The sequence below is a fragment of the Pinus tabuliformis genome, chromosome J, assembly GCF_031772625.1.
Source record: "Pinus tabuliformis cultivar Carrire ecotype Pingquan chromosome J, CPIR1, whole genome shotgun sequence".
NCBI classification, from domain to species: Eukaryota; Viridiplantae; Streptophyta; class Pinopsida; order Pinales; family Pinaceae; genus Pinus; species Pinus tabuliformis.
Window position 1 is genome coordinate 87,114,471 of NC_142295.1, and position 27,762 is coordinate 87,142,232.

Consider the following 27,762-nt stretch of genomic DNA (forward strand, 5'->3'; position numbering starts at 1 on the left):
ATGCCTCTGTTGATGCCCCGAAAATCATTGTATCAACATTGGGGGATAACCACCCGGTGCGGACCTTAATACAGCGCCTTTTCCGTTTGGAATGGTGGCTCCGACTGGGGATAATGGGACCAGTTTCCCAGTAATGAATAAAAGGGGTGGATGAATGATTGATTATCTAATCTAATGATAGGCGAATAACTTAATCTATCGGCAAAATAAAAGAACTACTACTAATCCCGGGAACTATTGTACTTTGAAATGTAGTGCTTGATGATCTATGTCTATTGACAGGCATATAGATGACTCTATCTAATAAACATAGACATTTATTCATTCAATGATTACTTTGTTTAAATAGTTAAACAAAGTGATTAACACAATATTGCTACACTTATCATTTATATCATAGATACATATATGATCAGAAGAAAAGCATACTGTAAACATCCAATAGTGGAAGGAATAAAGAATGTTGTTAAAACACATACATATATTCGATAATAGCAAAAGCGATCAAATGACAATTCATATAAAAAGAATGAATTCAGACATAGATAATAGTACCATATGAGCTGCCTATCACTCCCAATATCAATCGCTATTTGAAATTCTCCTTCCAACGCAGAAATACTTTCAAACAAAGACAATAGTGCACATTCGCATAAAAGCTTCTTTGTCAAAATCAGAATAATTGGTCCAGTTTTATAAAAGAATATGCCTGAAGTACAGTAGTGCAACTTCAGGCTTTAAGTCATGTACAAAACTTACGACCCTTTCCAAATACAATGAAAGGGTCTATAAATACTTAATTAAGCTAACTATCTATGAAACTGAAATCCTACTTAATTGGTATCAATTGATCTTGAATATCTCCTTCACAGCAATCTGGTAGTCGGCGGCATGAATCATCATTTAGGCTGTTTGCCTTTAAACCTGAGCTGACATATCGCAAGCATTGGCTCCACTTCGGGCGGTCTGTTGAGGCGAGAGTTGAGTTGGGCGGCATAGGTGGCATCCTGAATATCGGGAATGATATACCCGATTGCATCTGTAAGGCATTTGAGGGCGGCTCTCTGGCTATGTGGTTTGACTAAGAAGAACCAATAGGCATCCCATGTCAAACTATTAATTCCTGCAATTAATCTCCCATTTTTCTCTAGTTCCGGATAACATGACTGCTCCAATGTTTTCGCCGCTGTCAATTTACCTAGAGTACATTGGGAAATCATGTTAGAAAAGTAGAGAGTATTATTAACCAATTCAACCAAATTACTTGTGGTTAATTTGCATCTTGAAATTGCTCTCTCTGCTTTCATTAACTGGGACTGCCATTCTGTAAATAATATTTCCTTATGTGATTCTAAAATCTTTGGTAAATTAGCCGCCTGTCCCTGATCGGTATCTTGCCACTCAAGAAAATTAGGTAATGTTTCATCGGCTTGATCCAAGTCTGTTCTTGCTTTTTCTGATTTTTCACTTATTGATGTCGTCAAATCGCATAATGGTTCCGCCTGGGCGATTTGTTGACATAAAAGCTTTATCTGTGTTATCAATGCCTTGTTTATCTGTAATGCCTCTACTTTGAATTCGGCTATCTGTGGAAGATTCTTTGTTTTCTCTAGCTGGGCTGATAGTTGAGCAATCTGCTCATCTTTTGACTTCAGCATTTGTTCATTCACTGCTTTCAATTGTGCCAATGCCTCAGACAACTCTTTCTGCTTTTGGACTGCACTGTGATCAATCCTCTGTTTCTCTTCCTGCAATTGTTGAGTTAATTGATTATTTATTTGCTGTTGTGTTAACAATTGTCGTTCTGCCTGCTCCGCCTTCTGCTGTGCTTCTGATAGTTGTGCTTGCAATGAAAAGATCTCCTGGTCTTTTGTTTTTAATAAAAGACTCACCTCTGATGCCTTATCTATTGTTGCTGCCGAATAGGCTCCAGCATATTGTGATAGTTTTGTTAGGTCGTCAGAGGGGTCAAATTCCTCCTTCCAAACCACGTTGCCCGTCACCGTTTGTTCTGGGAATAGGGAAGGTTGATCAGTCCTTCTCCTCTTCCTCTGTCGTTTTACCACAGCTTTGTGTCTTGGGCTATAGAAGACATCTAAGGGAGGAATTTCTTCTATTTGCAAAATAATCTGATCGGAGGGATCCTTTGGGATTATTTCTACTTCTTTCGAACTGGGTAGGCCGCTGGTTCCACTTGGAACCTGTTTTGAAGTGGTCTCCTATGTATCTGCCGCTTTTGATGTTTCGGCGTCCTTAGAGCATTCAAGATTACTGATAATTGAATCGAATTGCTGCCATTCCTGGAGCAATTTCGGGTCAATTTGAGTATCTACATTCACCTCTATGCTGCTCTGTTCCTGCTCTTTCGTCTGGGTTTCCTCTTGTCTTTTCATATGCACTTCCTCCTGTTCTTTTGATGTAACAGGAGGTTCCTTAGTAAGTCGTTGTTCAGGCTCGCTTGATTCTGTTGTTGGGGTTGTTGCTAACAGATCTAGAGGCAGAGTTTGCAACCTCTGTTCTCTAAGTCTGTTGAATTCAACTAACCCGTCATCTTTGTATTCCATTCTGGCCAGTGATTTAACTTGGGACATCGACTCGGCTGAGGAGAACAGGTCATCAAACTTATCTTCTTTATGATCAAACTTTGTCAATTTGGCTTGTTCAAGTGCATTATAGGCGACTTTGTATGGATCAAGTCGCCTATTAGGGAGAGTTGCTAGAGTTAATGACTTCATCTTTGTAGATTCTTTCTCTGCATGTTTGAAATCATGCAAAGTGTAGACACCACATCTCAGAGGAAAAGAGGGCCAGACCTGCTTCTTATTTTTCTTTAGAGTTTGTGTAACTCCTTCGGAGATAATCTGATAGGCTATCTCCCTCGCCAGCAGTTTATCAAGTATGTACAAAGGAAGGACATGAGGTTCGGCTTGGCTGCCGAAAATTCTTATATAAGTAAATTTTTCCTCTCCGAACCATCTTCCTATTGATGTCAAATCAATCCCTGCTTGGTAGGAAATCTTGGGAGCAGGTTTATCAAAAATAGAGTAATGAATGGGTAACATAAAGCCATTGCAGACTTGGTATAAATGGTGCTTATAGGAAGCTTTCCACAATTTTTGATGGTATATGTGAATGGGAATGGGATCTTCTGAAGTCCACCTCCAGCCAAGCATGGGAAATTCATAATTAAAACACAGGGTGTCTAGTAAATAAGCACTGTAGTAGAATGGGGGAATAAACCTTTCAGTGATGTGGGTTTTGGTTCTAAAATCAATAACTGCTGTTGCTAGCTTATCTGACAGTATAGTTGCCCAATCCATTATTTCACTATTACACGCCGCTTCCAACAAGGGAACCATTTCTATAGTGAAATTAGCGGAATCGTGCAACCCCCACAATCTACACATCATTATCCCAGCATAACAATAAGGAGAACATAGGGAATCAACAGAGTACTTACCAGAAGATTCATGCTTGTGTTTTGCCGGATTTTGCCTCTAATCCCAAATGGGTTCGGATTCAGTTTTGTTCTCATTTTGGAATTTCTCCAGAAATGCCTTGTTTTACTTCTTCTCTGGCACAGGAAAATGATACATTTGCCTCAAATCATTAGCCTGAAATGAACCGAAGATTCTCCCATCTCTGGTGCAGAAGGTTCTGTCTGTGATTGAGATTTCCTCAATTGCCCACCTCACTACATCCGTATATGGGAGAATTTGTTCCCGAGCTGCTATCAGATGAAGGAAAGAGTCGGCTAAGTCCTTTAATGTAGCATCAGATTTTCGATTGGTATCTGTTGTGGCTTGTACTGCTGTCACCTCTGGTTCTTCGGCCTCAATCAAATTATAGGTACTTTGCCAAGTAGTTTTGCCGAGTCCTAGACATGTAGTATCGGATATCAATCCCTTTTTTTTAGTTCCTGGATCGGCGACGAGTTGTCCTGTGGCTGGTGAAGTGGAAGCGATTGCAGTTTTCTTAGACTTCTTCCCCATTCTGCTTGAATCTATTACTTCGGAAGAGTTCTGCACAGGAGTGAAAATGAACGTAATACAGAGAATTGGTAGCGAAAACCAAATACGAGCGAGATATATTGATCAATGCACGATGAAGGATTAACTTAAAGTGGTCGCGGATACAATCTGTGAAAAGATTTTTAAGCTTACTATTTCATTAAATGGCCGTTAAAACCTGCCAATCCTTTAAATGCCCATCATATCGTTTATTGGCCGAATGATTTGTTTAAGCGTGCCTTGGATATTTTGGCGGTTGAGCGCAGGTGAATCACTGTTTGGAAGATAAGGCCTTTAATACGAATTAATCGTAATATCCCCGCTTTAACAATTCTTTGAAGTTCGTGCTTTTGGCTTTATCGCAATCGGGCGTCGGGGGAAAACTTAAATTGTTATATTGGTTCCTTTTGGAATCCCCGATTGTCGATAGCGATATCGCATCGCATCGGGAGTATTAACTGAGCACTTTGAAAAGCATGCATGGTATATCCCCGATCGCCGATAGTGATATCGCATCACATCGGGAGTATTAATTGAGCACTTTGAAAAGCATGCATGGTACATCCCCGATCGCCGATAGCGATATCGCATCGCATCGGAGCGAAAGGCACTTTTGTTATGGTAACTTATTATTTCTGATATCCGATAGCCTATTGCATGTTGTCGCGTCGGAGAAAACCAATGGGTCTTTAAATTATGCCTCCTTTGTCATTGTGATATGCGATCTTGCGATCGCTTTATCGCAATGATAAAAGATTAATTATTTATATTGTAAGACCAAATAATTGGTTTATCAAAAAGGTTTTATAATGTTTTCATTTTGTTTTCGGACCTTTTTGAATAATACAAAGTTGATACCAATTAAAATAAAAAGGGACCCATTTCATATTATAGTTTTGTGAATAAAAATGATATGAAATGGGGGGTTGTTATAGAGCACAACAATTGGCGATTCGCTGGAAGAAACAGTTATCTCTGAAAAGTGCGGAAATACTTAAACTTTTTCAAAATAGAGTTTTCATCAAGGGGAAAATTCTAATATAACTAGGTATATATGCATTCCAAATAAAATGAAACTATCTTTGCTAATTTCCTCTCTTGTTTTAAAATGAGATACATTCTAAGTTTTAAATTGGCCTCTATTGGTTGATAATGATAAAATAGAAAACCTTTCCAAATCAACTTTTAGAATTGACTCCTTTGTCATAGGTAGAGCCTCTGCTACCAGCAAACGTTCATAGTTTCGACAGGGATACCTTTTAACCATGTTTTTGTTCATTGTCCCATTCATTTCAGAGTATGATTAACATAATGAATTCAAAACATGCTTTTCATATTTTGCATTTCTTTTCTACTTTTCTGTTATTTTGTAAGATAAAAAGCCATTATCCTAGTTTGGTGACCAGCTGAGTGACAATGCCATTCACTGGTAGTAATTTAACCGAACAAGCTGGCTCGTGATGAGACCCCTTGTCTTATAATTCTAAGCCATTACCCTATTTTGGTATGCAGTGTTGGTAATGTCGGTTAAACTATTTCCCTATGATCATGGTAAGCAAGCTTGTAATAAGACCTCTTATCCTTTATATCAAATATTTTAGAATTACACTCTGAGTAATCATAAGCTTTGGTGATTGGGATGGACAATTTTCTCCTTAAGAGTAAATGGATGACAAGGTAAGAGTTAAAGATGCTGAATTTGGATTAGTTCCTATTTTGATATTGATAACCTTTTTTGTGACCAATCTGAAAACATAAAATGATTTACAATATTTCTAAACTTTGAGAAGCGTTCACAAAAATTGAAGTGTGGTTTCAGAATGCAATTACACCTAGTTTCCTAGAAATTATCCCTTTTGTTTAAGACTTCTATTATTTTAAAAGTAAATATCAACCCTACTTGTTTTGAGAAACTTTCAAGTATAGCAAAGGTCAATGGAAGATACCTCACAACTTTATTTTCTAATGGTCCTACAAACTACAAAATTCTATTAAAAAGGAGAAGGGGTTACCTCCTCAATTGAAGAATTTTTTTAAGATAAGGCCATTAACAGGGAGAGAATCTCTCAAACCTGATAAATCTTGTAATATGAAGGTCGAATGGCCTATCTTCTCACAGATCTGAAATGGCCCAAGCCACATCTTCTGGAACTTGGTGTGTTTTCCCTTGTCCTCATGGGCTTTGTCCCATTTCAGAACTAAATCACCGACTTGAAATTGTTTTGAACCAGATGAGACTGAATCAAAGGATGACTTGATGATTTGCTGATGTTTTGCATGAATAACCTTGGCTTTTTCTCTTTCCTCTTCTAATTTTAAAATTTGGTCATGTCTAAGTTGAATAGAAGAAGAAGGGCTTTCCTCAATAAACTGAACTAGGGCTAGAGAAGGAAGGACAAGATTTGTTGGTAGCACTGCTTCTTTTCCATATACGAGGTTGAACGGGGAAGAACCTATGGAAGCCTTCTACGTTATCCTATCAGCCCATAGTGCAAATATTAAGGATTTGTGCCATTTTTTATGATTCTGTTCGATAGTTTGCTTAATAATTTTAATCAGATTTTTATTTGTAGACTCTGCTAAACCATTACCCTGGGGATAATAATTAGCAGAATATTTCAATTTAAATCCTCTTTTGATAGCGAAATCAAACATAGCATTGCTTGAGATGATCAAAGGCGGGGAAATGATATAATGGACATGCATGCTGCAGTACAACAGAAGTGTGCGACGACAGGAATGAAGCAACCACCATACAGCAAGATAATAAACGCAAGTGATCGGAGAGGAGGAAAAAGAGGTACGTCAGAATCCATAATTGCAAATGAGGGAAGACGGATAATTGATAGGAATGGCAGAGGACAAAGTAACAGGTGGCAGCGAAAGGCCAAGTTGACAGGTAAGCGGATTAGAGTAAGGAAGATTATAAATGGGCGGCAACAAAGGATTCGACAATGAGAAAATTGCTTAGGAACTCAGAGAGTGAGGAGAGGAAAGGTGGTGGAGAACTGTTACAGAGCGAAGTTGCGCCGAAAACTCACTGAGGTCGCCATGGAAACCAGGAAGAGAGCAAGGGCAGTAGAAGAACTGGAAGCCGAGGAACGCAGAGACAGGGACAGAAAAGGCAAGGCGGTAGCGAAGGAAGAGATAGTTGAGGAGATATATGAAATTTACGATGATTCTGAGGAGGAAGAGGACCGGCAAGATCAGTGCAGGCGGGGTAAGGAGCGAAGCAGAAATGTAGAAGGCTGGGAGACCCAGCAAACCAGTGACGAGCAGCTAGGACAGTGGGGAGGAAAGGTAAGGCAGAGCGGCAGACAGAGGGGAAGAAGAGGTGCGGGAAGCGGGATGGAACCGAGCAGCAAGAGAGGCAGAGGAACGAGCAGATACCGAGGAGAAAGGGGAGGACGACAAGGGCAGAGAGGGAGACCGGGCAAAAAGACAAGCCGGTCGTTGGATAAGAAAATTCAGCAAGCAGAGAAGGCATATAACCAGAACACGAACCCAAGAATTAGAAGAATTATCCAGAATATGGAGGAAGACGCCCTACAAGCTCAGTCCGACTCCGAGATGGAGGATTGGGAGTTCCTACTCCACGACCCTGGTAACACTAGGGGTAGAATGTCTTTATTTAAACAGTCCTTACATATATACTGGGTGATGAAAAGATTGCTGGCTAAAGCTCTGGAGCAAGCTGCAACAGAGATGGCTGAACTGGCGCAAGGAGTCCCCAACCTGAGGAGGGAGCTCAGAATTATTCAGATTACATTGGAGATGCAGGAAAAGAAGCTTGAGGAGATTCAGCAAATGATAAGGGAAGGAAATCAGAATGCAAACAAGGAGACTACCCAGCGACCAGAGGCAGAAGCTGATTAATTATAGATATGTATTAATTTTGATGAAACTGCATAGTATAGATAATTTCAGTTTGTTTCAAATATTAGAAGTAGAAAATCGTTATATGCATGCAAGTAGGATTAGAAACCTGAAAGACTGTTTAGTGTATTTAGCCTGGATAATCAGACTATGGATCTTTTATTTTTGGTCGGCTATTAAGAACTTTAGGTGGCTTAAATACTCGGTTTCCCCAAGAGGGCGAGTTGAAGGCAACCTTACTTTTGATGTTTATTTTGATTTGAAGTAATAGAAAAAAAAGAGCAACACCGTAGCTTACAAAAAAAAAAACATAGCATTGCCTGAGAAGTAAGATGCATTGTCAAAAACAAGAGCATTTGGGACACCAAACCTGGTAATGATGAATTGATCTATGAATTCAATAATTGCCTCAGAATTTGTTGTCTTTAAAGGAATTGCTTCAACCCACTTAGTAAAATAATCAGTAGCGGTAAGGATATACTTATGCTGTTTGGAAGAATGTGGAGTAATTTCTCCAATGATATCCAATCCCCATTGCTCAAATGGTTGTTCAATATTGACTGGTTGCAAAGGGAAAGCTGGTTTTCTTTGTCTTCCACTAGAAGTTTGACAATTTCAGCATTTCCTTACATATTCATGAGCATCTCTAAACAGAGTGGGCCAATAATATCCAGCATGAATGATTTTGTGGGCTGTTGTATCAGCTCCAAAATGTCCTCCTGCTGGTCCATCATGTAATTCCTGCAAAACCTTTTGTGCTTTAGGTTTTTCTAGGCATCTTAATAAGATTGAATCATAATTTTGCCTAAAAAGCACATCATCAATAATTGTGAAATTTTTTGCTTTTAATCTAATGGCCCTTTTGTTTTTGTAAGACAGGTTAGGAGGTGCATATCCATTTTTCAAATAAAAGATTAAGTCAACATATTGTGATTCAGAATCAGTAACACTTATCTGGTTGATTTCTTCGGTTTGATCTGTATCACCTGATTCTGGAATGTTGGATGCTCCTGTCAATAACCTGCAAAAACCTTGGCCTCTAACAATCTTTGCTGGTTTAATTTATAAGCCATATTCTTGAAGTGCTGTAACCCAATTTGCCCTTTTTTCACCTAGTTCCCTTTGGATTAATAGTTGCCTTACTGCAGGGAAAGGAACTATAACTTTTGTATGGGATTTTAAAAGGAAGGGTCTGTAATGTTTGACAGCTTTATATACAGCAAAGGCTTGTTTTTCTACTTCGGAGTAATTCAATTCAGCACCCTGAAGATTTGAACTATAGAATGAAATGGGTGCTTCCAAATTGTGATTGTTAATCTGTGTGAGTACTGCTGCATAAGACAAATCGGATGCGATAGTATACAATGTGAAATGATTAGAAAAATTAGGAGTATTTAAGGCGGGGGCATTAATTATTGATTGTTTGATTAAATCAAACGCTTCCTTTTCTGTTGATCCCCATCTAAAGACTGAATTTTTCTTAATCATAGTTTGAAGTGGCAAAATGATTTGAGAAAAGTCTGGAACGAATCTTTTGACAAAATTGATTTGGCCTAAAAATGACTGCATGGATTTTTTATTATGAGGGAAAGGGATTTCAGAGATTTCTTTGATCCTGTCAGGATCAATATAAATGCCATCTTTAGAAACAATAAAGCCTAAGAGCTTTCCTTGGTCAAGAGCGAAGAAGGATTTTTTAGGGTTAAGTGAAATACTGTACCTTTTGCAGCGTTGAAAGATTTGATTTAAATCATGCAAATGATTGGATTTCTCTTTAGAAAATATAGTAATATCGTCTAAGTAGACGACTACTGTTTTGTTAATCAACCCTTTAAAAGCTATATCCATCGCTCTTTGGAACGTGGCTCCTGCATTAATAAGTCCGAAAGGCATTTTCTGATACGCATATGTTCCCCATTTTGTTCTGAATGTGGTTTTGAGTCGGTCATCAGGATGGACCAAAACTTGGTTATATCCTGAAAAACTGTCTAAAAAGGACATTAACTCAGAGCCTGCCACTGATTGGAGTATCTGCTCCATAGAAGGTAATGGGAAATTATCTTTTAGGCTCGCCTTATTCAAATTTTTGAAATCTATACAAATCCTGATGTCGCCATTTTTCTTTCTGACTAGCACCATATTGGAGACCCAGTTTGAGTGCCAAACGGGAAAATAATCTTAGCTTTCAAGAGTTTATTGAGTTCAGATTTTATTTGACTCTCTAAGTTCGGATGTATTTTCCTCAACTTTTGCTGAATTGGTTTCTGTTCGGGAAGCATTGGAATGGTATGCTGGATGATGGATGTATCATATGTCTTTAAATCGTCATATTTCCAAGCAAAAACATGTTTATTTTTCCGTAACAGTCTAACGAATGCTTCCTTCTCTTCCACGGAAAGTCGTAATCCTAAATTAATGTTTTGAGGAGTTTTCTCAGTGCCAAGGTTTATCAATTCAAACCTTAAGGTAGAACTTTGGAGCTTTGTATTGGTCACAGGTTTAAACCTGTCTTTAATATCATAAAGATCCTCAAGCTTCACCACAGGCTTTGGGATTGAATTTTCCTCATGTTTACCTCTCATTTGAAGGTCATGCTCGTTTTCCTCAATGATTTGATCATCATAGGACTTTTCAGAAGTTAAAAACTGTAAAATGTCTTCATCGTGGTTGAATACTCTCCAATTAGTGACATTGTCAGGAATTGATGGCCTAAAAAGTAATTCTACTGAAAATCTATCTACGCTATAATCTTCGGAAGGTAGGAGCTTGGAAGCAACATTGGCTAGCAGGTCAGCTGCTGAATTTTGAGACCTGGGAATGGAAGAAATATTGAATGCCGAAAAGTGGGAGGTGAGTTCCTGTACCAGCGACTGATAATGTTTGAGGTGGCTAGAAAGACAATGAATTGTATTCCTTACCTGTTTAATAATAATTTCAGAATCTCCAAACACTTTCAAATATTGGACCTTGAGGCCAATAGCTTTATATAGTCCTTGGACTAAGGCTTCGTACTCAGCTGTATTATTCATGCATTCAAACTCTAACCTACAGGACAGCATTGTTTTTTCTCCCTGTGGGCTAATCAAAATACATCCTGCTCCTGAGCCCTCGCTAGACTTGGACCCATCGAAATATAATGACCAAAATAAAGAAGTATTAACAATTTTATTTACAGTTTCCTCAGTATCATTAAAACATCTTGACCTATCTGTTTGTGAATAATTTTCGATCTGAGATGTAGAATGGTTTACTGAGAAAGGAGATGGTTGGGCAGCGAAGTTGCCAAAGAATGACTCTGATGAATAATTCCCCAAAATGTTGTTATTAAATGCTATTGGTTGGTTTTCTTGTTCAAATTCTGTAACTGTATGGGTCATGTGTTTTTCCCGATCGATTTTTATTTGATTTGGCTTTCCCTTATAGGGAAGCCACATATGGGACCAATCTGTAGAAATATACCCATGTAGTTTTTCAGACCAATCCCTACTCAAGATCAAACCATAAAATTCAGGTATATCGGCGATCAAGATATCAATTCTTTCTACTACTCTAGGATCAGCTGATAGCCTGATATTTATTGAGTTGATTTCTCCTAAAACCTGTACTTTAGTCCTGTCCAACTGCACAATATGAATAGCAGACTTTTGGGGTTCAATGTTCAGTTTGGAACAAACTGAAGCTGGCATTATATTAGAGGATGCCCCTGAGTCAATAAAACAGTTGTGCAGGTTTCTATTGTAGATCTCATAGGTTAGAAGGAAAGGTGGAGTATGGGAATTTGATCTATCTCCTATCAGAACTGCATCAGTAGCTTCGACCATACCAGAAGGTGGTTGACCTGTATCATTTGCAGCTTTAGCACTGGGAAGGGGTGAAGTAGGAACAGCATTTAATTCTTTGAGAAGTAATTTTTGCTGATATTTCAATTTACTAAGTTCAAACATGGTAATGTTTGCCTTAGTCCTTTTCATGTCATCAACAATATTGTAATCCATTGAATCGGACACTACCAATGTCTCAGATGTTGATGGGATAGTTGAGGTTGAAGGTTGGTTTTGTGGAACTATTACAGGTGGCTTCTTCGGGGGTACCTTTTCCTTTGTTGTAGCAGCACTTGCACTCCTTTTCTTCGAAGTTGTCTGAACAGGTTCGGAGGTACCTTTACTCCTGGTAGTGACAGGAAACGCTTCTTCTTCATTTTCTGTGTCGGAGTTAGGCAATATAAAATCCCACATTCCATGACATTCAACAACTTCCTCTTCTTCATCAATAGGTGAAGCTGTTTCTTCTTCTCCTTCTTCAAGATCTGAATCTGCATTAGATATAACATTCGGTGGTTTTGATTCAGTTTTCTTGTAATTCCTAAAGGGTCTTTTGGTTGAGGTTTCAGCTACCTGTTTTTTGATTTCAACCATTTCATTTGACATAGTTTTGAGGACGTTTTGTAGAACCTCCATGTCATATGGATCTTTAGGGGTTTTCTTCTTTGAATCATCTTTAAAAGAAACTTTTTTGGTTTTTCTATCTTCAAGAGCAGCTTTCTTCTCTAGAGCATTAATACGTTTCTCCACAGCAAGTGCTTCTTTCATGTTTTCAGCTAAAGTTGGTTTTCCAGCCCTGTCTACAAAAATAGCTATATTGGCAGGTAGGGCAGTTATATACCACTCGCTTCGGATTTTCTCACTTGGTTTGGAGGCCGTTGGGATTTTATTCAAGAGTTTATTGAATCGTGCATTAAATTCTTTAATTGGTTCCCTATGCTCTATCCTAAGATTGGAGAGATCATTTATTAGTGTAGCCAAAGACCAATCATCACCATACTTAGTAAGAAACTGTTTTTGGCAAGTCGTCCAACTGGTAATGGAACCATAAGGTAAGGAAAAATACCAGGATCCTGCTGATCCTTGCAAAGTATAAGGGAAAAGCCTAACGACAACATCTTGCTCCGTTACTCCCTTCAAATTAACTGCCAACATGAAGTTATTAATATGTTCCTCAGCTTGTGTTCCATCATCTAGATTAAACTTGGGTAGCCATTTCTCAGGTGCATCAGGTAATGCATGCAATGGAGCAGGCATATTGACTGCACCAGGCCTGGTCCATGGATCTGCCATTGTAACCACAGTAGTGGATGATATTACTGTTGAACTTCCAGAAGTCTGGGATGGAGTTGATATTAAGGATTGCGCATGTTGGGATGTTGAAGTTGCTAATCCCTGATGAACAACAATGTGTGATGAGGGAGTGGATGGTTGACTTCGCACTGGGGAAGGTGAGATGGAGGATGTGGATGAAAGTTCTTCACTGTCAGATCCTTCAGTGTTTTTCTTCGCCTTTTTCCTTTTGGGTAAAGGGAACTCAGTAGGTTCAATACCGAGCTTTCCACTCTGAAGTCTGGTGAGAGGGTGAGGTAAATTGAACTGCGAAGTCGCACTGCTTTGAGATACCTCAGATTTCTGTGGTGATATCGAGAAACTCTGAAGTTTGTGGATAAGAGACTGGACTTCAGGAGATTCAAGACTTAGTTGTTCTGGAGTATGATGGGTTTGAGCAGTGGTAGTTGATTCCTCTTCTTCTTGTTTGGATACTGGAGAACCAGCATGCAATTGGGAAGTACGAGGTGATGCGGAGGGAGAATTACTCTTAGAATGGTCTGTAGATTTGGGTTTGCTTGCCATTCACAGTTGATGCCCTCCTTCTAGCGCCAAAAATGTTGATGCCCCGAAAATCGTTGTATCAACATTGGGGGATAACCACCCGGTCCGGACCTTAATACAACTCCTTTTCCGTTTGGAATGGTGGCTTCGACTGGGGATAATGGGACCAGTTTCCCAGTAATGAATAAAAGGGGTGGATGAATGATTGATTATCTAATCTAATGATAGGCGAATAACTTAATCTATCAACAAAATAAAAGAACTACTACTAATCCGGGAACTATTGTACTTTGAAACGTAGCGCTTGATGATCTATGTCTATTGACAGGCATATAGATGACTCTATCTAATAAACATAGACATTTATTCATTCAATGATTACTTTGTTTAAATAGTTAAACAAAGTGATTAACACAATATTGCTACACTTATCATTTATATCATCGATACATATATGATAAGAAGAAAAGCATACTGTAAACATCCAATAGTGGAAGGAATAAAGAATGCTGTTAAAACACATACATATATTCGATAATAGCAAAAGCGATCAAATGACAATTCATATAAAAAGAATGAATTCAGACATAGATAATAGTACCATATGAGCTGCTTATCACTCCCAATATCAATCACTATTTGAAATTCTTCTTCCAACGCAGAAATACTTTCAAACAAAGACAATAGTGCACATTCGCATAAAAGCTTCTTTGTCAAAATCATAATAATTGGTCCAGTTTTATAAAAGAATATGCCTGAAGTACAGTAGTGCAACTTCAGGCTTTAAGTCATGTACAAAACTTACGACCCTTTCCAAATACAATGAAAGGGTCTATAAATACTTAATTAAGCTAACTATCTATGAAACTGAAATCCTACTTAATTGGTATCAATTGATCTTGAATATCTCCTTCACAGCAATCTGGCAGTCGGCGGCATGAATCATCATTTAGGTTGTTTTCCTTTAAACCTGAGCTGACATATCGCAAGCATTGGCTCCACTTCGGGCGGTCTGTTGAGGCGAGAGTTGAGTTGGGCGGCATAGGTGGCATCCTGAATATCGGGAATGATATACCTGATTGCATCTGTAAGGCATTTGAGGGTGGCTCTCTGGCTATGTGGTTTGACTAAGAAGAACCAATAGGTGTCCCATGTCAAACTATTAATTCCTGCGATTAATCTCCCATTTTTCTCTAGTTCCGGATAACATGACTGCTCCAATGTTTTCGCCGCTGTCAATTTACCTGGAGTACATTGGGAAATCATGTTAGACAAGTAGAGAGTATTATTAACCAATTCAACCAAATTACTTGTGGTTGATTTGCATCTTGAAATTGCTCTCTCTGCTTTCATTAACTGGGACTGCCATTCTGTAAATAATATTTCCTTATGTGATTCTAAAATCTTTGGTAAATTAGCCGCCTGTCCCTGATCGGTATCTTGCCACTCAAGAAAATTAGTTAATGTTTCATCGGCTTGATCCAAGTCTGTTCTAGCTTTTTCTGATTTTTCACTTATTGATGTCGTCAAATCGCATAATGGTTCCGCCTGGGCGATTTGTTGACATAAAAGCTTTATCTGTGTTATCAATGCCTTGTTTATCTGTAATGCCTCTACTTTGAATTCGGCTATCTGTGGAAGATTCTTTGTTTTCTCTAGCTGGGCTGATAGTTGAGCAATCTACTCATCTTTTGACTTCAGCATTTGTTCATTCGCTGCTTTCAATTGTGCCAATGCCTCAGACAACTCTTTCTGCTTTTGGACTGCACTGTGATCAATCCTCTGTTTCTCTTCCTGCAATTGTTGAGTTAATTGATTATTTATTTGCTGTTGTGTTAACAATTGTCGTTCTGCCTGCTCCGCCTTCTGCTGTGCTTCTAATAGTTGTGCTTGCAATGAAAAGATCTCCTGGTCTTTTGTTTTTAATAAAAGACTCACCTCTGATGCCTTATCTATTGTTGCTGCCGAATAGGCTCCAACATATTGTGATAGTTTTGTTAGGTCGTCAGAGGGGTCAAATTCCTCCTTCCAAACCACGTTGCCCGTCACTGTTTGTTCTAGGAATAGGAAGGTTGATCAGTCCTTCTCCTCTTCCTCTATCGTTTTACCACAGCTTTGTGTCTTGGGCTATAGAAGACATCTAAGGGAGGAATTTCTTTTATTTGCAAAATAATCTGATCGGAGGAATCCTTTGGGATTATTTCTACTTCTTTCGAACTGGGTAGGCCGCTGGTTCCACTTGAAACCTGTTTTGAAGTGGTCTCCTGTGTATCTGCCGCTTTTGATGTTTCGGCGTCCTTAGAGCATTCAAGATTACTGATAATTGAATCGAATTGCTGCCATTCCTGGAGCAATTTCGGGTCAATTTGAGTATCTACATTCACCTCTATGCTGCTCTGTTCCTGCTCTTTCGTCTGGGTTTCCTCTTGTCTTTTCATATGCACTTCCTCCTGTTCTTTTGATGTAACAGGAGGTTCCTTAGCAAGTCGTTGTTCAGGCTCGCTTGATTCTGTTGCTGGGGTTGTTGCTAACAGATCTAGAGGCAGAGTTTGCAACCCTGTTCTCTAAGTCTGTTGAATTCAACTAACCCGTCATCTTTGTATTCCATTCTGGCCAGTGATTTAACTTGGGACATCGACTCGGCTGAGGAGAACAGGTCATCAAACTTATCTTCTTTATGATCAAACTTTGTCAATTTGGCCTGTTCAAGTGCATTATAGGCGACTTTGTTTGGATCAAATCGCCTATTAGGGAGAGTTGCTAGAGTTAATGACTTCATCTTTGTAGATTCTTTTTCTGCATGTTTGAAATCATGCAAAGTGTAGACACCACATCTCAGAGGAAAAGAGGGCCAGACCTGCTTCTTATTTTTCTTTAGAGTTTGTGTAACTCCTTCGGAGATAATCTAATAGGCTATCTCCCTCGCCAGCATTTTATCAGGTATGTACAAAGGAAGGACATGAGGTTCGGCTTGGCTGCCGAAAATTCTTATATAAGTAAATTTTTCCTCTCCGAACCATCTTCCTATTGATGTCAAATCAATCCCTGCTTGGTAGGAAATCTTGGGAGCAGGTTTATCATAAATAGAGTAATGAATGGGTAACATAAAGCCATTGCAGACTTGGTATAAATGGTGCTTATAGGAAGTTTTCCACAATTTCTGATGGTATATGTGAATGGGAATGGGATCTTGTGAAGTCCACCTCCAGCCGAGCACGGGAAATTTAGAATTAAAACACAGGGTGTCTAGTATATAAGCATTGTAGTAGAATGGGGGAATAAGCCTTTCAGTGACGTGGGTTTTGGTTCTAAAATCAAGAACTGTTGTTGCTAGCTTATCTGGCAGTATAGCTGCCCAATCCATTATTTCACTATTACACGCCGCTTCCATCAAGGGAACCATTTCTATAGTGAAATTAGCGGAATCGTGCAACCCCCACAATCTACACATCATTATCCTAACATAACAATAAGGAGAACATAGGGAATCAACAGAGTACTTACCGGAAGATTCATGCTTGTGTTTTGCCAAATTTTGCCTCCAATCCCGAATGGGTTCGGATTCAGTTTGGTTCTCATTTTGGAATTTCTCCAGAAATGCCTTGTTGTACTTCTTCTCTGACACAGGCAAATGATACATTTGCCTCAAATATTTAGCCTGAAATGAACCGAAGATTCTCCCATCTCTGGTGCAGAAGGTTCTGTCTGTGATTGGGATTTCCTCAATTGCCCACCTCACTACATCCGTATATGGGAGAATTTGTTCCCGAGCTGCTATCAGATGAAGGAAAGAGTCGGCTAAGTCCTTTAAAGTAGCATCAGATTTTCGATTGGTATCTGCTGTGGCTTGTACTGCTGTCACCTCTGGTTCTTCGGCCTCAATCAAATTATAGGTACTTTGCCAAGTAGTCTTGTTGAGTCCTAGACATGTAGTATCGGATATCAATCCCTTTTTTTTAGTTTCTGGATCGGCGACGAGTTGTCCTATGGCTGATGAAGCGGAAGCGATTGCAGTTTTCTTAGACTTCTTCCCCATTCTGCTTGAACCTATTACTTCGGAAGAGTTCTGCATAGGAGTGAAAATGAACGTAATACAGAGAATTGGTAGCGAAAACCAAATACGAGCGAGATATATTGATCAATGCACGATGAAGGATTAACTTAACGTGTCCGCGGATACAATCTGTGAAAAGATTTTTAAGCTTACTATTTCATTAAATGGCCGTTAAAACCTGCCAATCCTTTAAATGCCCATCAAATCGTTTATTGGCCGAATGATTTGTTTAAGCGTGCCTTGGATATTTTGGCGGTTGAGCGCAGGTGAATCACTGTTTGGAAGATAAGGCCTTTAATACGAATTAATCGTAATATCCCCGCTTTAACAATTCTTTGAAGTTCGCGCTTTTGGCTTTATCGCAATCGGGCGTCGGGGGAAAACTTAAATTGTTATATTGGTTCCTTTTGGAATCCCCGATTGCCGATAGTGATATCGCATCGCATCGGGAGTATTAATTGAGCACTTTGAAAAGCATGCATGGTATATCCCCAATCACCGATAGTGATATCACATCGCATCGGGAGTATTAACTGAGCACTTTGAAAAGCATGCATGGTACATCCCCGATCGCCGATAGCGATATCGCATCGCATCGGAGCGAAAGGCACTTTTGTTATGGTAACTTATTATTGCCGATATCCGATAGCCTATTGCATGTTGTCGCGTCGGAGAAAACCAATGGGTCTTTAAATTATGCCTCCTTTGTCATTGTGACATGCGATCTTGCGATCGCTTTATCGCAATGATAAAAGATTAATTATTTATATTATAAAACCAAATAATTAGTTTATCAAAAAGGTTTTATAATGTTTTCATTTTGTTTTCGGACCTTTTTGAATAATACAAAGTTGATACCAATTAAAATAAAAAGGGACCCATTTCATATTATAGTTTTGTGAATAAAAATGATATGAAATGGGGGGTTGTTGTAGAGCACAACAGCCTCTTGTATGTTTTTCAAAAGAACCAACATAAACATTCTTGGAGGAAATTGAAGACAAACTAGAATTATTTACCTCTTCTTCAAACTGATACTTGAATAAGGCTTCTTTGGAAACAAGGAGTTGTGTCTCCAACTCATGCATCCTTTCTAGGTTTATATTTGCAATATGAAGTTGGCTCTCCATTTCCTGCAATTTGTCAAAAAGCAACTGCTTCTCTTCCTTCATGGAATTCAACTGCTTTCGAAGTTTTGTGCTCTTCCTTCATGGAATTCAACTGCTTTCGAAGTTTTGTGCTCTTCCTTTCATCTTCATACATTTGTTTAACCATATCCATCATGATGAACAATTCTTGCTCCATGTCTTCATCAAAGAATCTTGTGAAGGAGGAGGATTTGGAAAACTCACTTGTAGAAGTTGTCACTATAAAAATTAACAAAAGAACTTCAACAAAATTCACAAGTCTTCAAAATCTATTGACAAATTTTTGAACTAAATGGCAGTAGAATCAAATTCTTATTCAAGCAGCCTTTTACAAACAAACCCTCTTGTGCTTCAAGGGTTGCCTTGAGGTCCTTTGTGTAAGGACAATGCCTTCAGCCCTTCTTCCTTCTTATCCTCTCCTGGACTTAGCTATAAATAGATTTCCCTTCACCTTCGCAAACTCAAGCAATAGTCAGTTTACAAACAGTCAAACTCTCAAATTCTTTATACTGTTTGAACACCTTTCAAGTCAAACAAGCAATCTTTTGCTTTCTCAATCAAGCTTCTTGCTCTAATACCACTTGATATGAACTGAGGGTTTGATAACTTGTTATTCTTACAAGAACCTCCCACTCCAAAGCTTAAAAAATATATGATGTAGCTTATGTTGACAATTGCGGAATTAAATACTTGAGACAGGTGTATGTGTAATTTTGTTATAAAACCAGCTCACAAAAAGATAGAAAAGATAGATCAACGCCTTAGAAATAAGCCTCTTCGAGGGGCAACCTCCTTTACATTACACAAATGAACAATTCTTGGATGATTCAAATGAAAAAACCTCCTTTCTGTATATAGGAGTCTATGAGGTCACAATATAACCAAGCCGACCTAACAATAATAATATAAAGGCACAAAAATAACAATAGAGGGATTCTACAGGGCACAATAATAACAATAAGGGATACAATGACAATAGTAATGGGGGGATCACTAATATTATAGGGACCTAACATGCCCCTCTCCTTCAAAAAATTGTTGTCCTCAATGCTTGCGGATGCTTCTGTATAAAATTCTCATCAATCCCATGTGGAATATTCAATAGGTAAGTTCTTCCACTTGCTATGATACTCTGAAATTGATCGATTTCGTAGCTATCAAGTTTTTGTTTCTTTGACCGCTTCAGGTTCCAATATGATTTTTCCTTCCTCATCAAGTTCTGGCAATATTGTCTGAACTGGAAGCTTGTCACCTATAACCTTATTTAAGCATGAAACATGTTAAATTGGGTGCACTCAAGAAGTTGCGGGAAGCTCCAATTTGTATGCCATAGTGCCTATCTTTTGCAACACCTTGTACGGACCATAATACTTTGGTGATAATTTTTTATCATTCTTATCTTGCTTGAGGGACATTTTTTTATATGGTTGTAGCCATAGGAATACCCAATCACCTACATCAAAACTTCCTTCACTGCGATGTTGATCTGCCTGTTGTTTCATTCTATTATGTGCCAAGGTGAGGTTATCCTTTAAGAGTTGGAGAACTTGTTGTTGATGCTCGATGTGATCTTCCACTTCTTGAACCTTAGAAGTTTCTCTTAAATATGATGTGATGGATGGTGGCTAATATCCATGAAGTGCCATAAATGGGGTCATTTTTGTTGCAGTATGGAAGGAAGTGTTATACCACCATTTAGCCAGAGGCAACCATTTGATGCATTGTGTCTATTTATCATATACAAAGCAACGAAAATATAACAATGTAAACTTTGAAATGGGAACTATAAACTCAAAACAGGAACTCTGGCAAAAAAACCCCCAAAAAACATCAAAAACAGTGCTAAAAATGAAAAGTGTGTATACTGGAACGATGATTTTATTTTTTAGGGGTCAATTTTGAACATGTTTTAAAAATGGTAGTGACTACGAAATTTACTACGAAATTTTCATGCAAAATATAGCTTAAAAACGAAAGTGATGATACTGGAACAATGAATTTTTTTTAGGGTCAATTATCAAAATTTTTTAAAAATGCTAGTAAAACCAAATTTTTATGTGCCAAACAAAGTTGTTTATGAGGAAAAAAACACATTAATGTTTTTGGTAGGATATCATTTTTATTTCCTAAGTATAAATTCAACATGTTTTCAACCATAACATGCTAGATACAAAAGAAAAAAGATTCCAGGAATTTCCCAGCCACCAGCCAGGTGGGCGGGCGGACCGCTGGGGTGACGCCGGCCCAGCCGTGCCACCCCGACGGCCAGCCTGCCCACCCGGTTGGTGGCTGGTCAATTCCGGGAATCGACCAACCACTAGCTGGGCGGGCGCGCAGGCCGCTGGGGTGGCACAGCTCGTGACTCGGTGATTCCCGAAATCCCCTAGCCACCATCCGGGCAGGCTGGCGGGCAGCCGGTGTGGCGCACCCGGGCGGCCCGCCCGCCCAATGGCTGGGTGATTCCCGAAATCACCCATCCACCAGTCGGGAAAGTGGCTGGTGGCCGGGCAATTCCTGAAATCGCCAAGCCACCAGCCAGGTGGGCAGGCGGGCCATCGGCGTGGCGCCAACCTAAGCTGTGCCACCCCGGCGACCTGCCCGCCCGCTCAGCTGGTGGTTGGGTGATTCCCTGAATCGCCCAGCCATTAACCGGGCAGGCGGGCGGGCCACCCCAGTGGCCCGCCCGCCCGCCCGGCTGGTGGCTGCGTGATTCGCGCCACCCCGCCTACCCGGCTGGTTGGTGGCTGGGTGATTTCGGGAATCGCCCAGGCACCAACCGCCTGCACCAGCCCGACTCGTGGCTGGGTGATTCCAGGAATCACCAGGCAGCTGGAATCATCCAGCCACCAGCCGGACGGGCGGGCGGGCCACCGGGGTGGCACCAGCCTAGGCCGCGCCACCTCGGCGGCCCGCCCGCCCACCAGTTGGTGGCTGGGTGATTTCCTCTGCTCGGCTAGTGGCTGGGTGATTCCCAGAATCACCTAGCCACCAGCCGGGCAGGGGACTGGTGGTTGGGTGATTCCCGGAATCACCCAAACACCAGCCGGGAGGGTGGGCGGGCCACTAGGGTGGCGTAGCCTAGGGTGGCACCAACCCGGTGGCCCGCCCGCCCGCCCGGCTAGAGGCTGGGAGATTCCAGGTCGCCCCACCCCGGCAGCCCGTCTGGCTAGTGGCTGGGTGATTCCCGGAATCACCCAGTTACCAGCTAGGCGGGCGGTTGGTGGCTGGTTGATTTCCGGAATCACTCAACCACTAGCCGGGGGGGGTGACTAGTGGCTGGTTGATTCCAAGAGTCACCCAGCCACTAGCCGGGCGGGCGGTTGTGCGGCTGGTGGCTGGGTGATTCCGGGAATCAACCAGCCACCAGCCGCCAGCCTAGTTGGTGGCTACGCCCGGCTGGTGACTGGGTGATTCCGAGAATCAACGAGCCACCAACCAGGCGGCTAATGGTTGGTTGATTCCCGGAATCAACCAGCCACAAGCCGGGCGGCCAGCTAGTGGCTGGTTGATTCCCGGAATCAACCAGCCACCAGCCGAGCGGCCGATAGGTGGCTGGTTCATTCTAGGAATCAACCAGCCACCAGCCGGGTGGTCGGCCGGTGGTTGGTTGATTCCCGGAATAACCCAGCCACCAGACGGGCGGCTGACCCGTGGCTGGTTGATTCCCGGAATCAACCAGCCATTAGCTCGCCACCCAGCTGGTGGCCAGTTGATTCCGGGAATCAACCAGTCATCGGTCGGCCGCCCGGCTGGTCGCTGGTTGATTCCCGGAATCAACCAGCCACAAGCCGGGCAGCCAGCTGGTGGCTGGTTGATTCCGGGAATCAACCAGCCACTAGCAAGGTGGCCGACCTGTGGCTGGTTGATTCCGGGAATCAACCAGCCACCCGCCGGGCGGCTCGCCGGTGGTTGGTTGATTCCCGGAATCACCCAGCAACCAGTTGGGCAGGCGGCTGGTGGATGGTTGATTCTCGGAATCAACCAGCCACCAGCTGGGCAGCCAGATGGTGGCTGGTTGATTCTGGGAATCAACCAGCCACCCGCTCGACTGGTGGCTGGGTGATTAAGCCAGCTGGTGGCTAGTTGATTCCTGGAATCAACTAGCCACCAGTAGGGTGAGTGGCTGGTGGCTGGTTGATTCTGGAAATCAACCAGGCACCAGCCGCCCGGCTAGTGGTTGGTTGATTCCCGGAATCAACCAGCCACCAGCAGGGCGAGCGGCTGGTGGTTGGTTGATTCCCGGAATCAACCTGCCACTAAACGGGCAGCCAGCTGGTGGTTGGTTGATTCCCAGAATCAACCAGCCACCAACCGGGTGACCGGTTTGTGGCTGGTTGATTCCGGGAATCACACTCGGTTGGTGGCTGGTTGATTCTGGGAATCAACCAGCCATCATCGTTGATTCCCGGAATCATCCAGCCACCAGTCGGGTGGGGGAATCAACCAGCCATCAGCTAGCAGCCCGGCTGGTGCCTGGTTGATTACGGGAATCTACCAGCCACTAGCTGACTGCCCGGCTGATGGCTGTTGATTCCGCGAATCAACGAGCCACCATCTACCCGCCCAGCCAGTGGCTGATTGATTCTGGAAATCAACCAGCCACCAGCCGGGCGGGCGGTTGGTGGCTAGTTGATTCCCGTAATCAACCAGCCACCTGGTGCCCGCCCAGCTAGTGGCTGGGTGATTCCCAGAATCAACAAGCCACCAGCCGCTCCTAGAATCAACAAGCCATCGGCTAGGCGAGCGGCTGGTAACTCGTTGATTCCCGTAATCAACCAGCCACCAGCCGGGCGGCTAGTTGGTGGCTCGTTGATTCCCGGAATCAACCAGCCACCAGCCATGCGGTGGGTGGGTGGTTGATTCCCGGAATCAACAAGCCACCAACCGGCCACACGGTTGATGGCTGGCTGATTCCCGGAATCAACCAGCCACCAACCAGCCACAGGGTTGATGGCTGGCTGATTCCCAGAATCAAACAGCCACCAGTTGGCCACACGGTTGGTGGCTGATTGATTCCGGAAATCAACCAGCCACCAGTCGGGCGGGCGACTGGTGGCTGGTTGATAGCCACCAACCGGGCGAGCGGCTGGTGGCGGGTTGATTCCGGGAATCAACAAGCCACCAGCCAGGCGGGCGGCTGGTGGCTGGTTCATTCCGGGAATCAACCAGCCACCAGCAAGGCGGCCGGCTGGTGGCTGGTTCATTCCGGCTGGTGGCTGGTTCATTCCGGTGGTGGTTGATTCCCGGAATCAACAAGCCACCAGCCGCTCACCCGGCTGGTGGCTGGTTGATTCCCGAAATGAGCGGCTGGAGGCTGGTTGATTCCCGAAATCAACTAGCCACCAGCTGGGCGGAGCCACCAGTCGGGCAGGAGGTTGGTGGCTGGTTGATTCCCGGAATCAACTAGCCACCAGTTAGTGGCTAGTTGATTCCAGGAATAAACCAGGAATCAACGAGCCACCAGTCGCCCGCCCGACTGGTGGTTGGGTGATTCCCAGAATCAACCAGCCATCGGCCCAGCGGAAGGCTGGTGGCTGGTTGATTCCCGGAATCAACCATCCACCAGCTGGGCGCCCGGCTGGTGGCTCTGCCCGACTGGTGGCTGGTTGATTCCCGAAATCAACCAGCCACCAGCAGGGCGGCCGACCGGTGGCTGGTTGATTACGGGAATCAACTAGCCACCAGCCGGGCGGCTGACCGGTGATTGGTTGATTCCCGGAATCACCCAGCCACCAGTCGATCGGGCGGCCTCTGGCTGGTTGATTCCCGGAACAAACCAGCCACCAACTCGCTGCCAGGTTGGTGGCTGTTTGATTCCCGGAATCAACCAGCCACAAGCCGGGCGGCAGACCAGTGGCTGGTTGATTCCGGAATCAACCAGCCACTAGCCGGGCGGCCGGCCAGTGGTTGTTTGATTCCTGGAATGACCCAGCCACCAGTCGGGCGAGCGGCTGGTGGCTGGTTGATTCCCGAAATCAGCCAGCCACCGGCTGGCCACCCAGCAGGTGGCTGGTTGATTCCAAGAATCAACCAGCCACCAGCCGCCCGCCCGACTAGTGGCTGGGTGATTCGGGGAATCAACCAACAACCGACCGGCCGCCCGGCTGGTGGCTGGTTGATTCCCGGAATCAACAGCCCACCGGCCAGCCGCCCGGCTGGTGGCCGGGGAATCAACTAGCCACCAGCCGGGCGGGCGACTGTCGGCTGGTTGATTCCCGTAATCAACCAGCCACCAGCCGGGTGGGCGGCGGGTGGATCAACCAGCCACCAGTTGGCCGCCCGGTTGGTGGCTGGTTGATTCCCGGAATCAACCAGCCACCAGATGGCTGCCCGACTGGTTGATTCCCAGAATCATCTAGCCACCAGCCGGGCGGGGTAATCAACCAGCCACTAGCTGGCAGCCCGGCTGGTGCCTGGTTGATTCCGGGAATCAATCAGCCACCAGCCGGGTGGAGCCACCAGCCTCCCGGCTGGTGGCTCCGCCCGGCTCCAGCTGGTGGATGGTTGATTTCCGGAATCAACTAGCCATCGGCCGCCGCCCAGCCGGTGGCTGGTTGATTCCGGGAATCACCCAGCCACCAGCCCGACTGGTGGCTAGTGGCTGGTTGATTCCCGGAATCAACCAGTCACCAGCCGCCCGCACGGCTGGGTGATTTTGGGAATCACCCCGCCACTGGCTGGGCGGGTTGTTGTGGCCCGTTGATTCCAGGAATCAACCAGCGACAAGTCGGGCGGCCAGCTGGTGGCTCGTTGATTCTCGGAATCAACCAGCCACCAGCCACCCGGCCCGCTGGTGGCTGGGTGATTCCCGGAATCAACCAGCCACCAGCTGGCCGCCAGGCTAGTGGCAGGTTGATTCCGGGAATCAACCAGCCACCAGGCCATTCCAGGAATCAACCAACCACCACCTGGCCACCCGGTTGGTGGCTGGTTGATTCCGGGAATCAACCAGCCACCAGCTGGCCGAATCAACCAGCCACCAGCTGGGCGGCCAGCTGGTGGCTGGTTGATTCCCGGAATCAACCAGCCACCAATCGGGCAGGCTGCTGGTGGCTGGTGGCTCGTTGATTACTGGAATCAACCAGCCACCAGCCGGGCGGCCAGTTCATGGTTCGTTGATTTCCGGAATCAACCAGCCACTAGCCACCCGACGGGTGGCTGGTTGATTCCGGCCCAGTTGGTGGCTGGTTGATTCCGGGAATCAACCAGCCACCAGCTGGCCGCTCGGCTGGTGGCTAGATGATTCCAGTAATCAACCAGCCACCAGTCGGGTAGGCGGGTGGTGGCTGGTTGATTCCGGGAATCAACCAGCCACCAGCCGCCTGGCGGGTTGATTCCGGGAATCAACAAGCCACGCTTGACTGGTGGCTGGTTGATTCCCGGAATCATCCAGCCACCAGCCGCCTCCCCGGCTGGTGGCGGGTTGATTCTGGGAATCAACAAGCCACCAGCCGGGCGGGTGGCTGGTTGATTCCGGGAATCAACCAGCCACCAGCCAGGCGGAGCCACCAGTCGGGCGGGCGAATGGTGGTTGGTTGATTCCGGGTATCAACCAGCCGCCCGGCTCGTGGCTGGTTGATTCCGGGAATCAACCAGGAATCAACCAGCCACTAGCCGCTTGCCCGACTAGTGGCTGGGTGATTCCCGAAATCAACCAACTATCGGTCGAGCGGGCGGCTGGTGGCTAGGTGATTCCCGTAATCAACCAGCTACCGGCCGGGCTGGCGGCTGGTGGCTAGTTGATTCCCGGAATTAACCAGCCACCATCCGTGGGCTTGGCTGGTGTCCCTGCCCGACTGGTGGCTGGTTGATTCCCGAAATCAACCAGCCACCAGTTGGGCGGCCATCCGGTGATTGGTTGATTCCTGGAATCACCCAGCCACCAGTTTGGCGGGCGGCTGGTCGCTGGTTGATTACGGGAATCAACCGGCCACAGGTCGGCCGCCCGGCTAGTGGCTGGTTGATTCCGGGAATCAACCAGCCACCAGCCGGGCAGCCGACCAGTGGCTGGTTGATTCCGGGAATCAACCAGCCACCAGTCGGGCAGCCGGCCAGTGGTTGGTTGATTCCCGGAATCACCCAGCCACCAGTCGGGCGGGCGGCTGGTGGCTGGTTGATTCCCGGAATCAACCAGCCACCAGTCGCCCGCCCGGTAGGTGGTTGGTTGATTCGGGGAATCAACCAGCCACCAGCCGCCCACCCGACAGGTGGCTGGGTGATTCCGGGAATCAACCAACCACCGGCCAGCCGCCCGGCTGGTGGCTGGTTGATTCCCGGAATCAACCAGCCACCTGCCGAGCGGGCGCCAGCCACCAGCCAGCCGGGCAGCTGGTGGCTAGATTCTGGGAATCAACTTTCTGGGAATCAACTTGGCAACACTGGTTGAGAATCAACCTGCCACACCCGGGAATCAACCAGCCACCAGATGGCCGCCCAGCGGTTGGTTGATTCCCAGAATCAACCAGCCACCAGATGGCCGCCCAGCTGGTGGTTGGTTAATTCCGGGAATCAACCAGCCGCCCGCCCGGTCGTTGACTGGTTGATTCCTAGAATTATCTAGCCACCAGCTGGGCGAGGGAATCAACCAGCCACCAGCTGGTTGCCCGGCTGGTGCCTGGTTGATTCCGGGAATCAACCAGCCATCAGCCGGGAGGGCGGCTGGTGGCTGGTTGATTCCAGGAATCAACGAGCCACCAGCCGGGCGGGCGGCTGGTGGCTGGTTGATTCCTGGAATCAACCAGCTACCCGCCGGGCGGGAATCAACTAGCCACCGGCCGCCCGCCCGGCGGGTGGCTGGTTCATTCCGGGAATCACCCAGCCACCAGTCGGGCGGGCGGGCGGCTGGTGGCTGGTTGATTCCCGAAATCAACCAGCCACCCGCCCAGCTGGTGGCTGGGTGATTCTCGGAATCAACCAGCCACCGGCTAGGCGGGTTGCTGGTGGCTCGTTGATCCCGGAATCAACTAGCCACCAGCTGGTGGCTAGTTGATTCCCAAAATCAACCAGCTGGTGGCTGG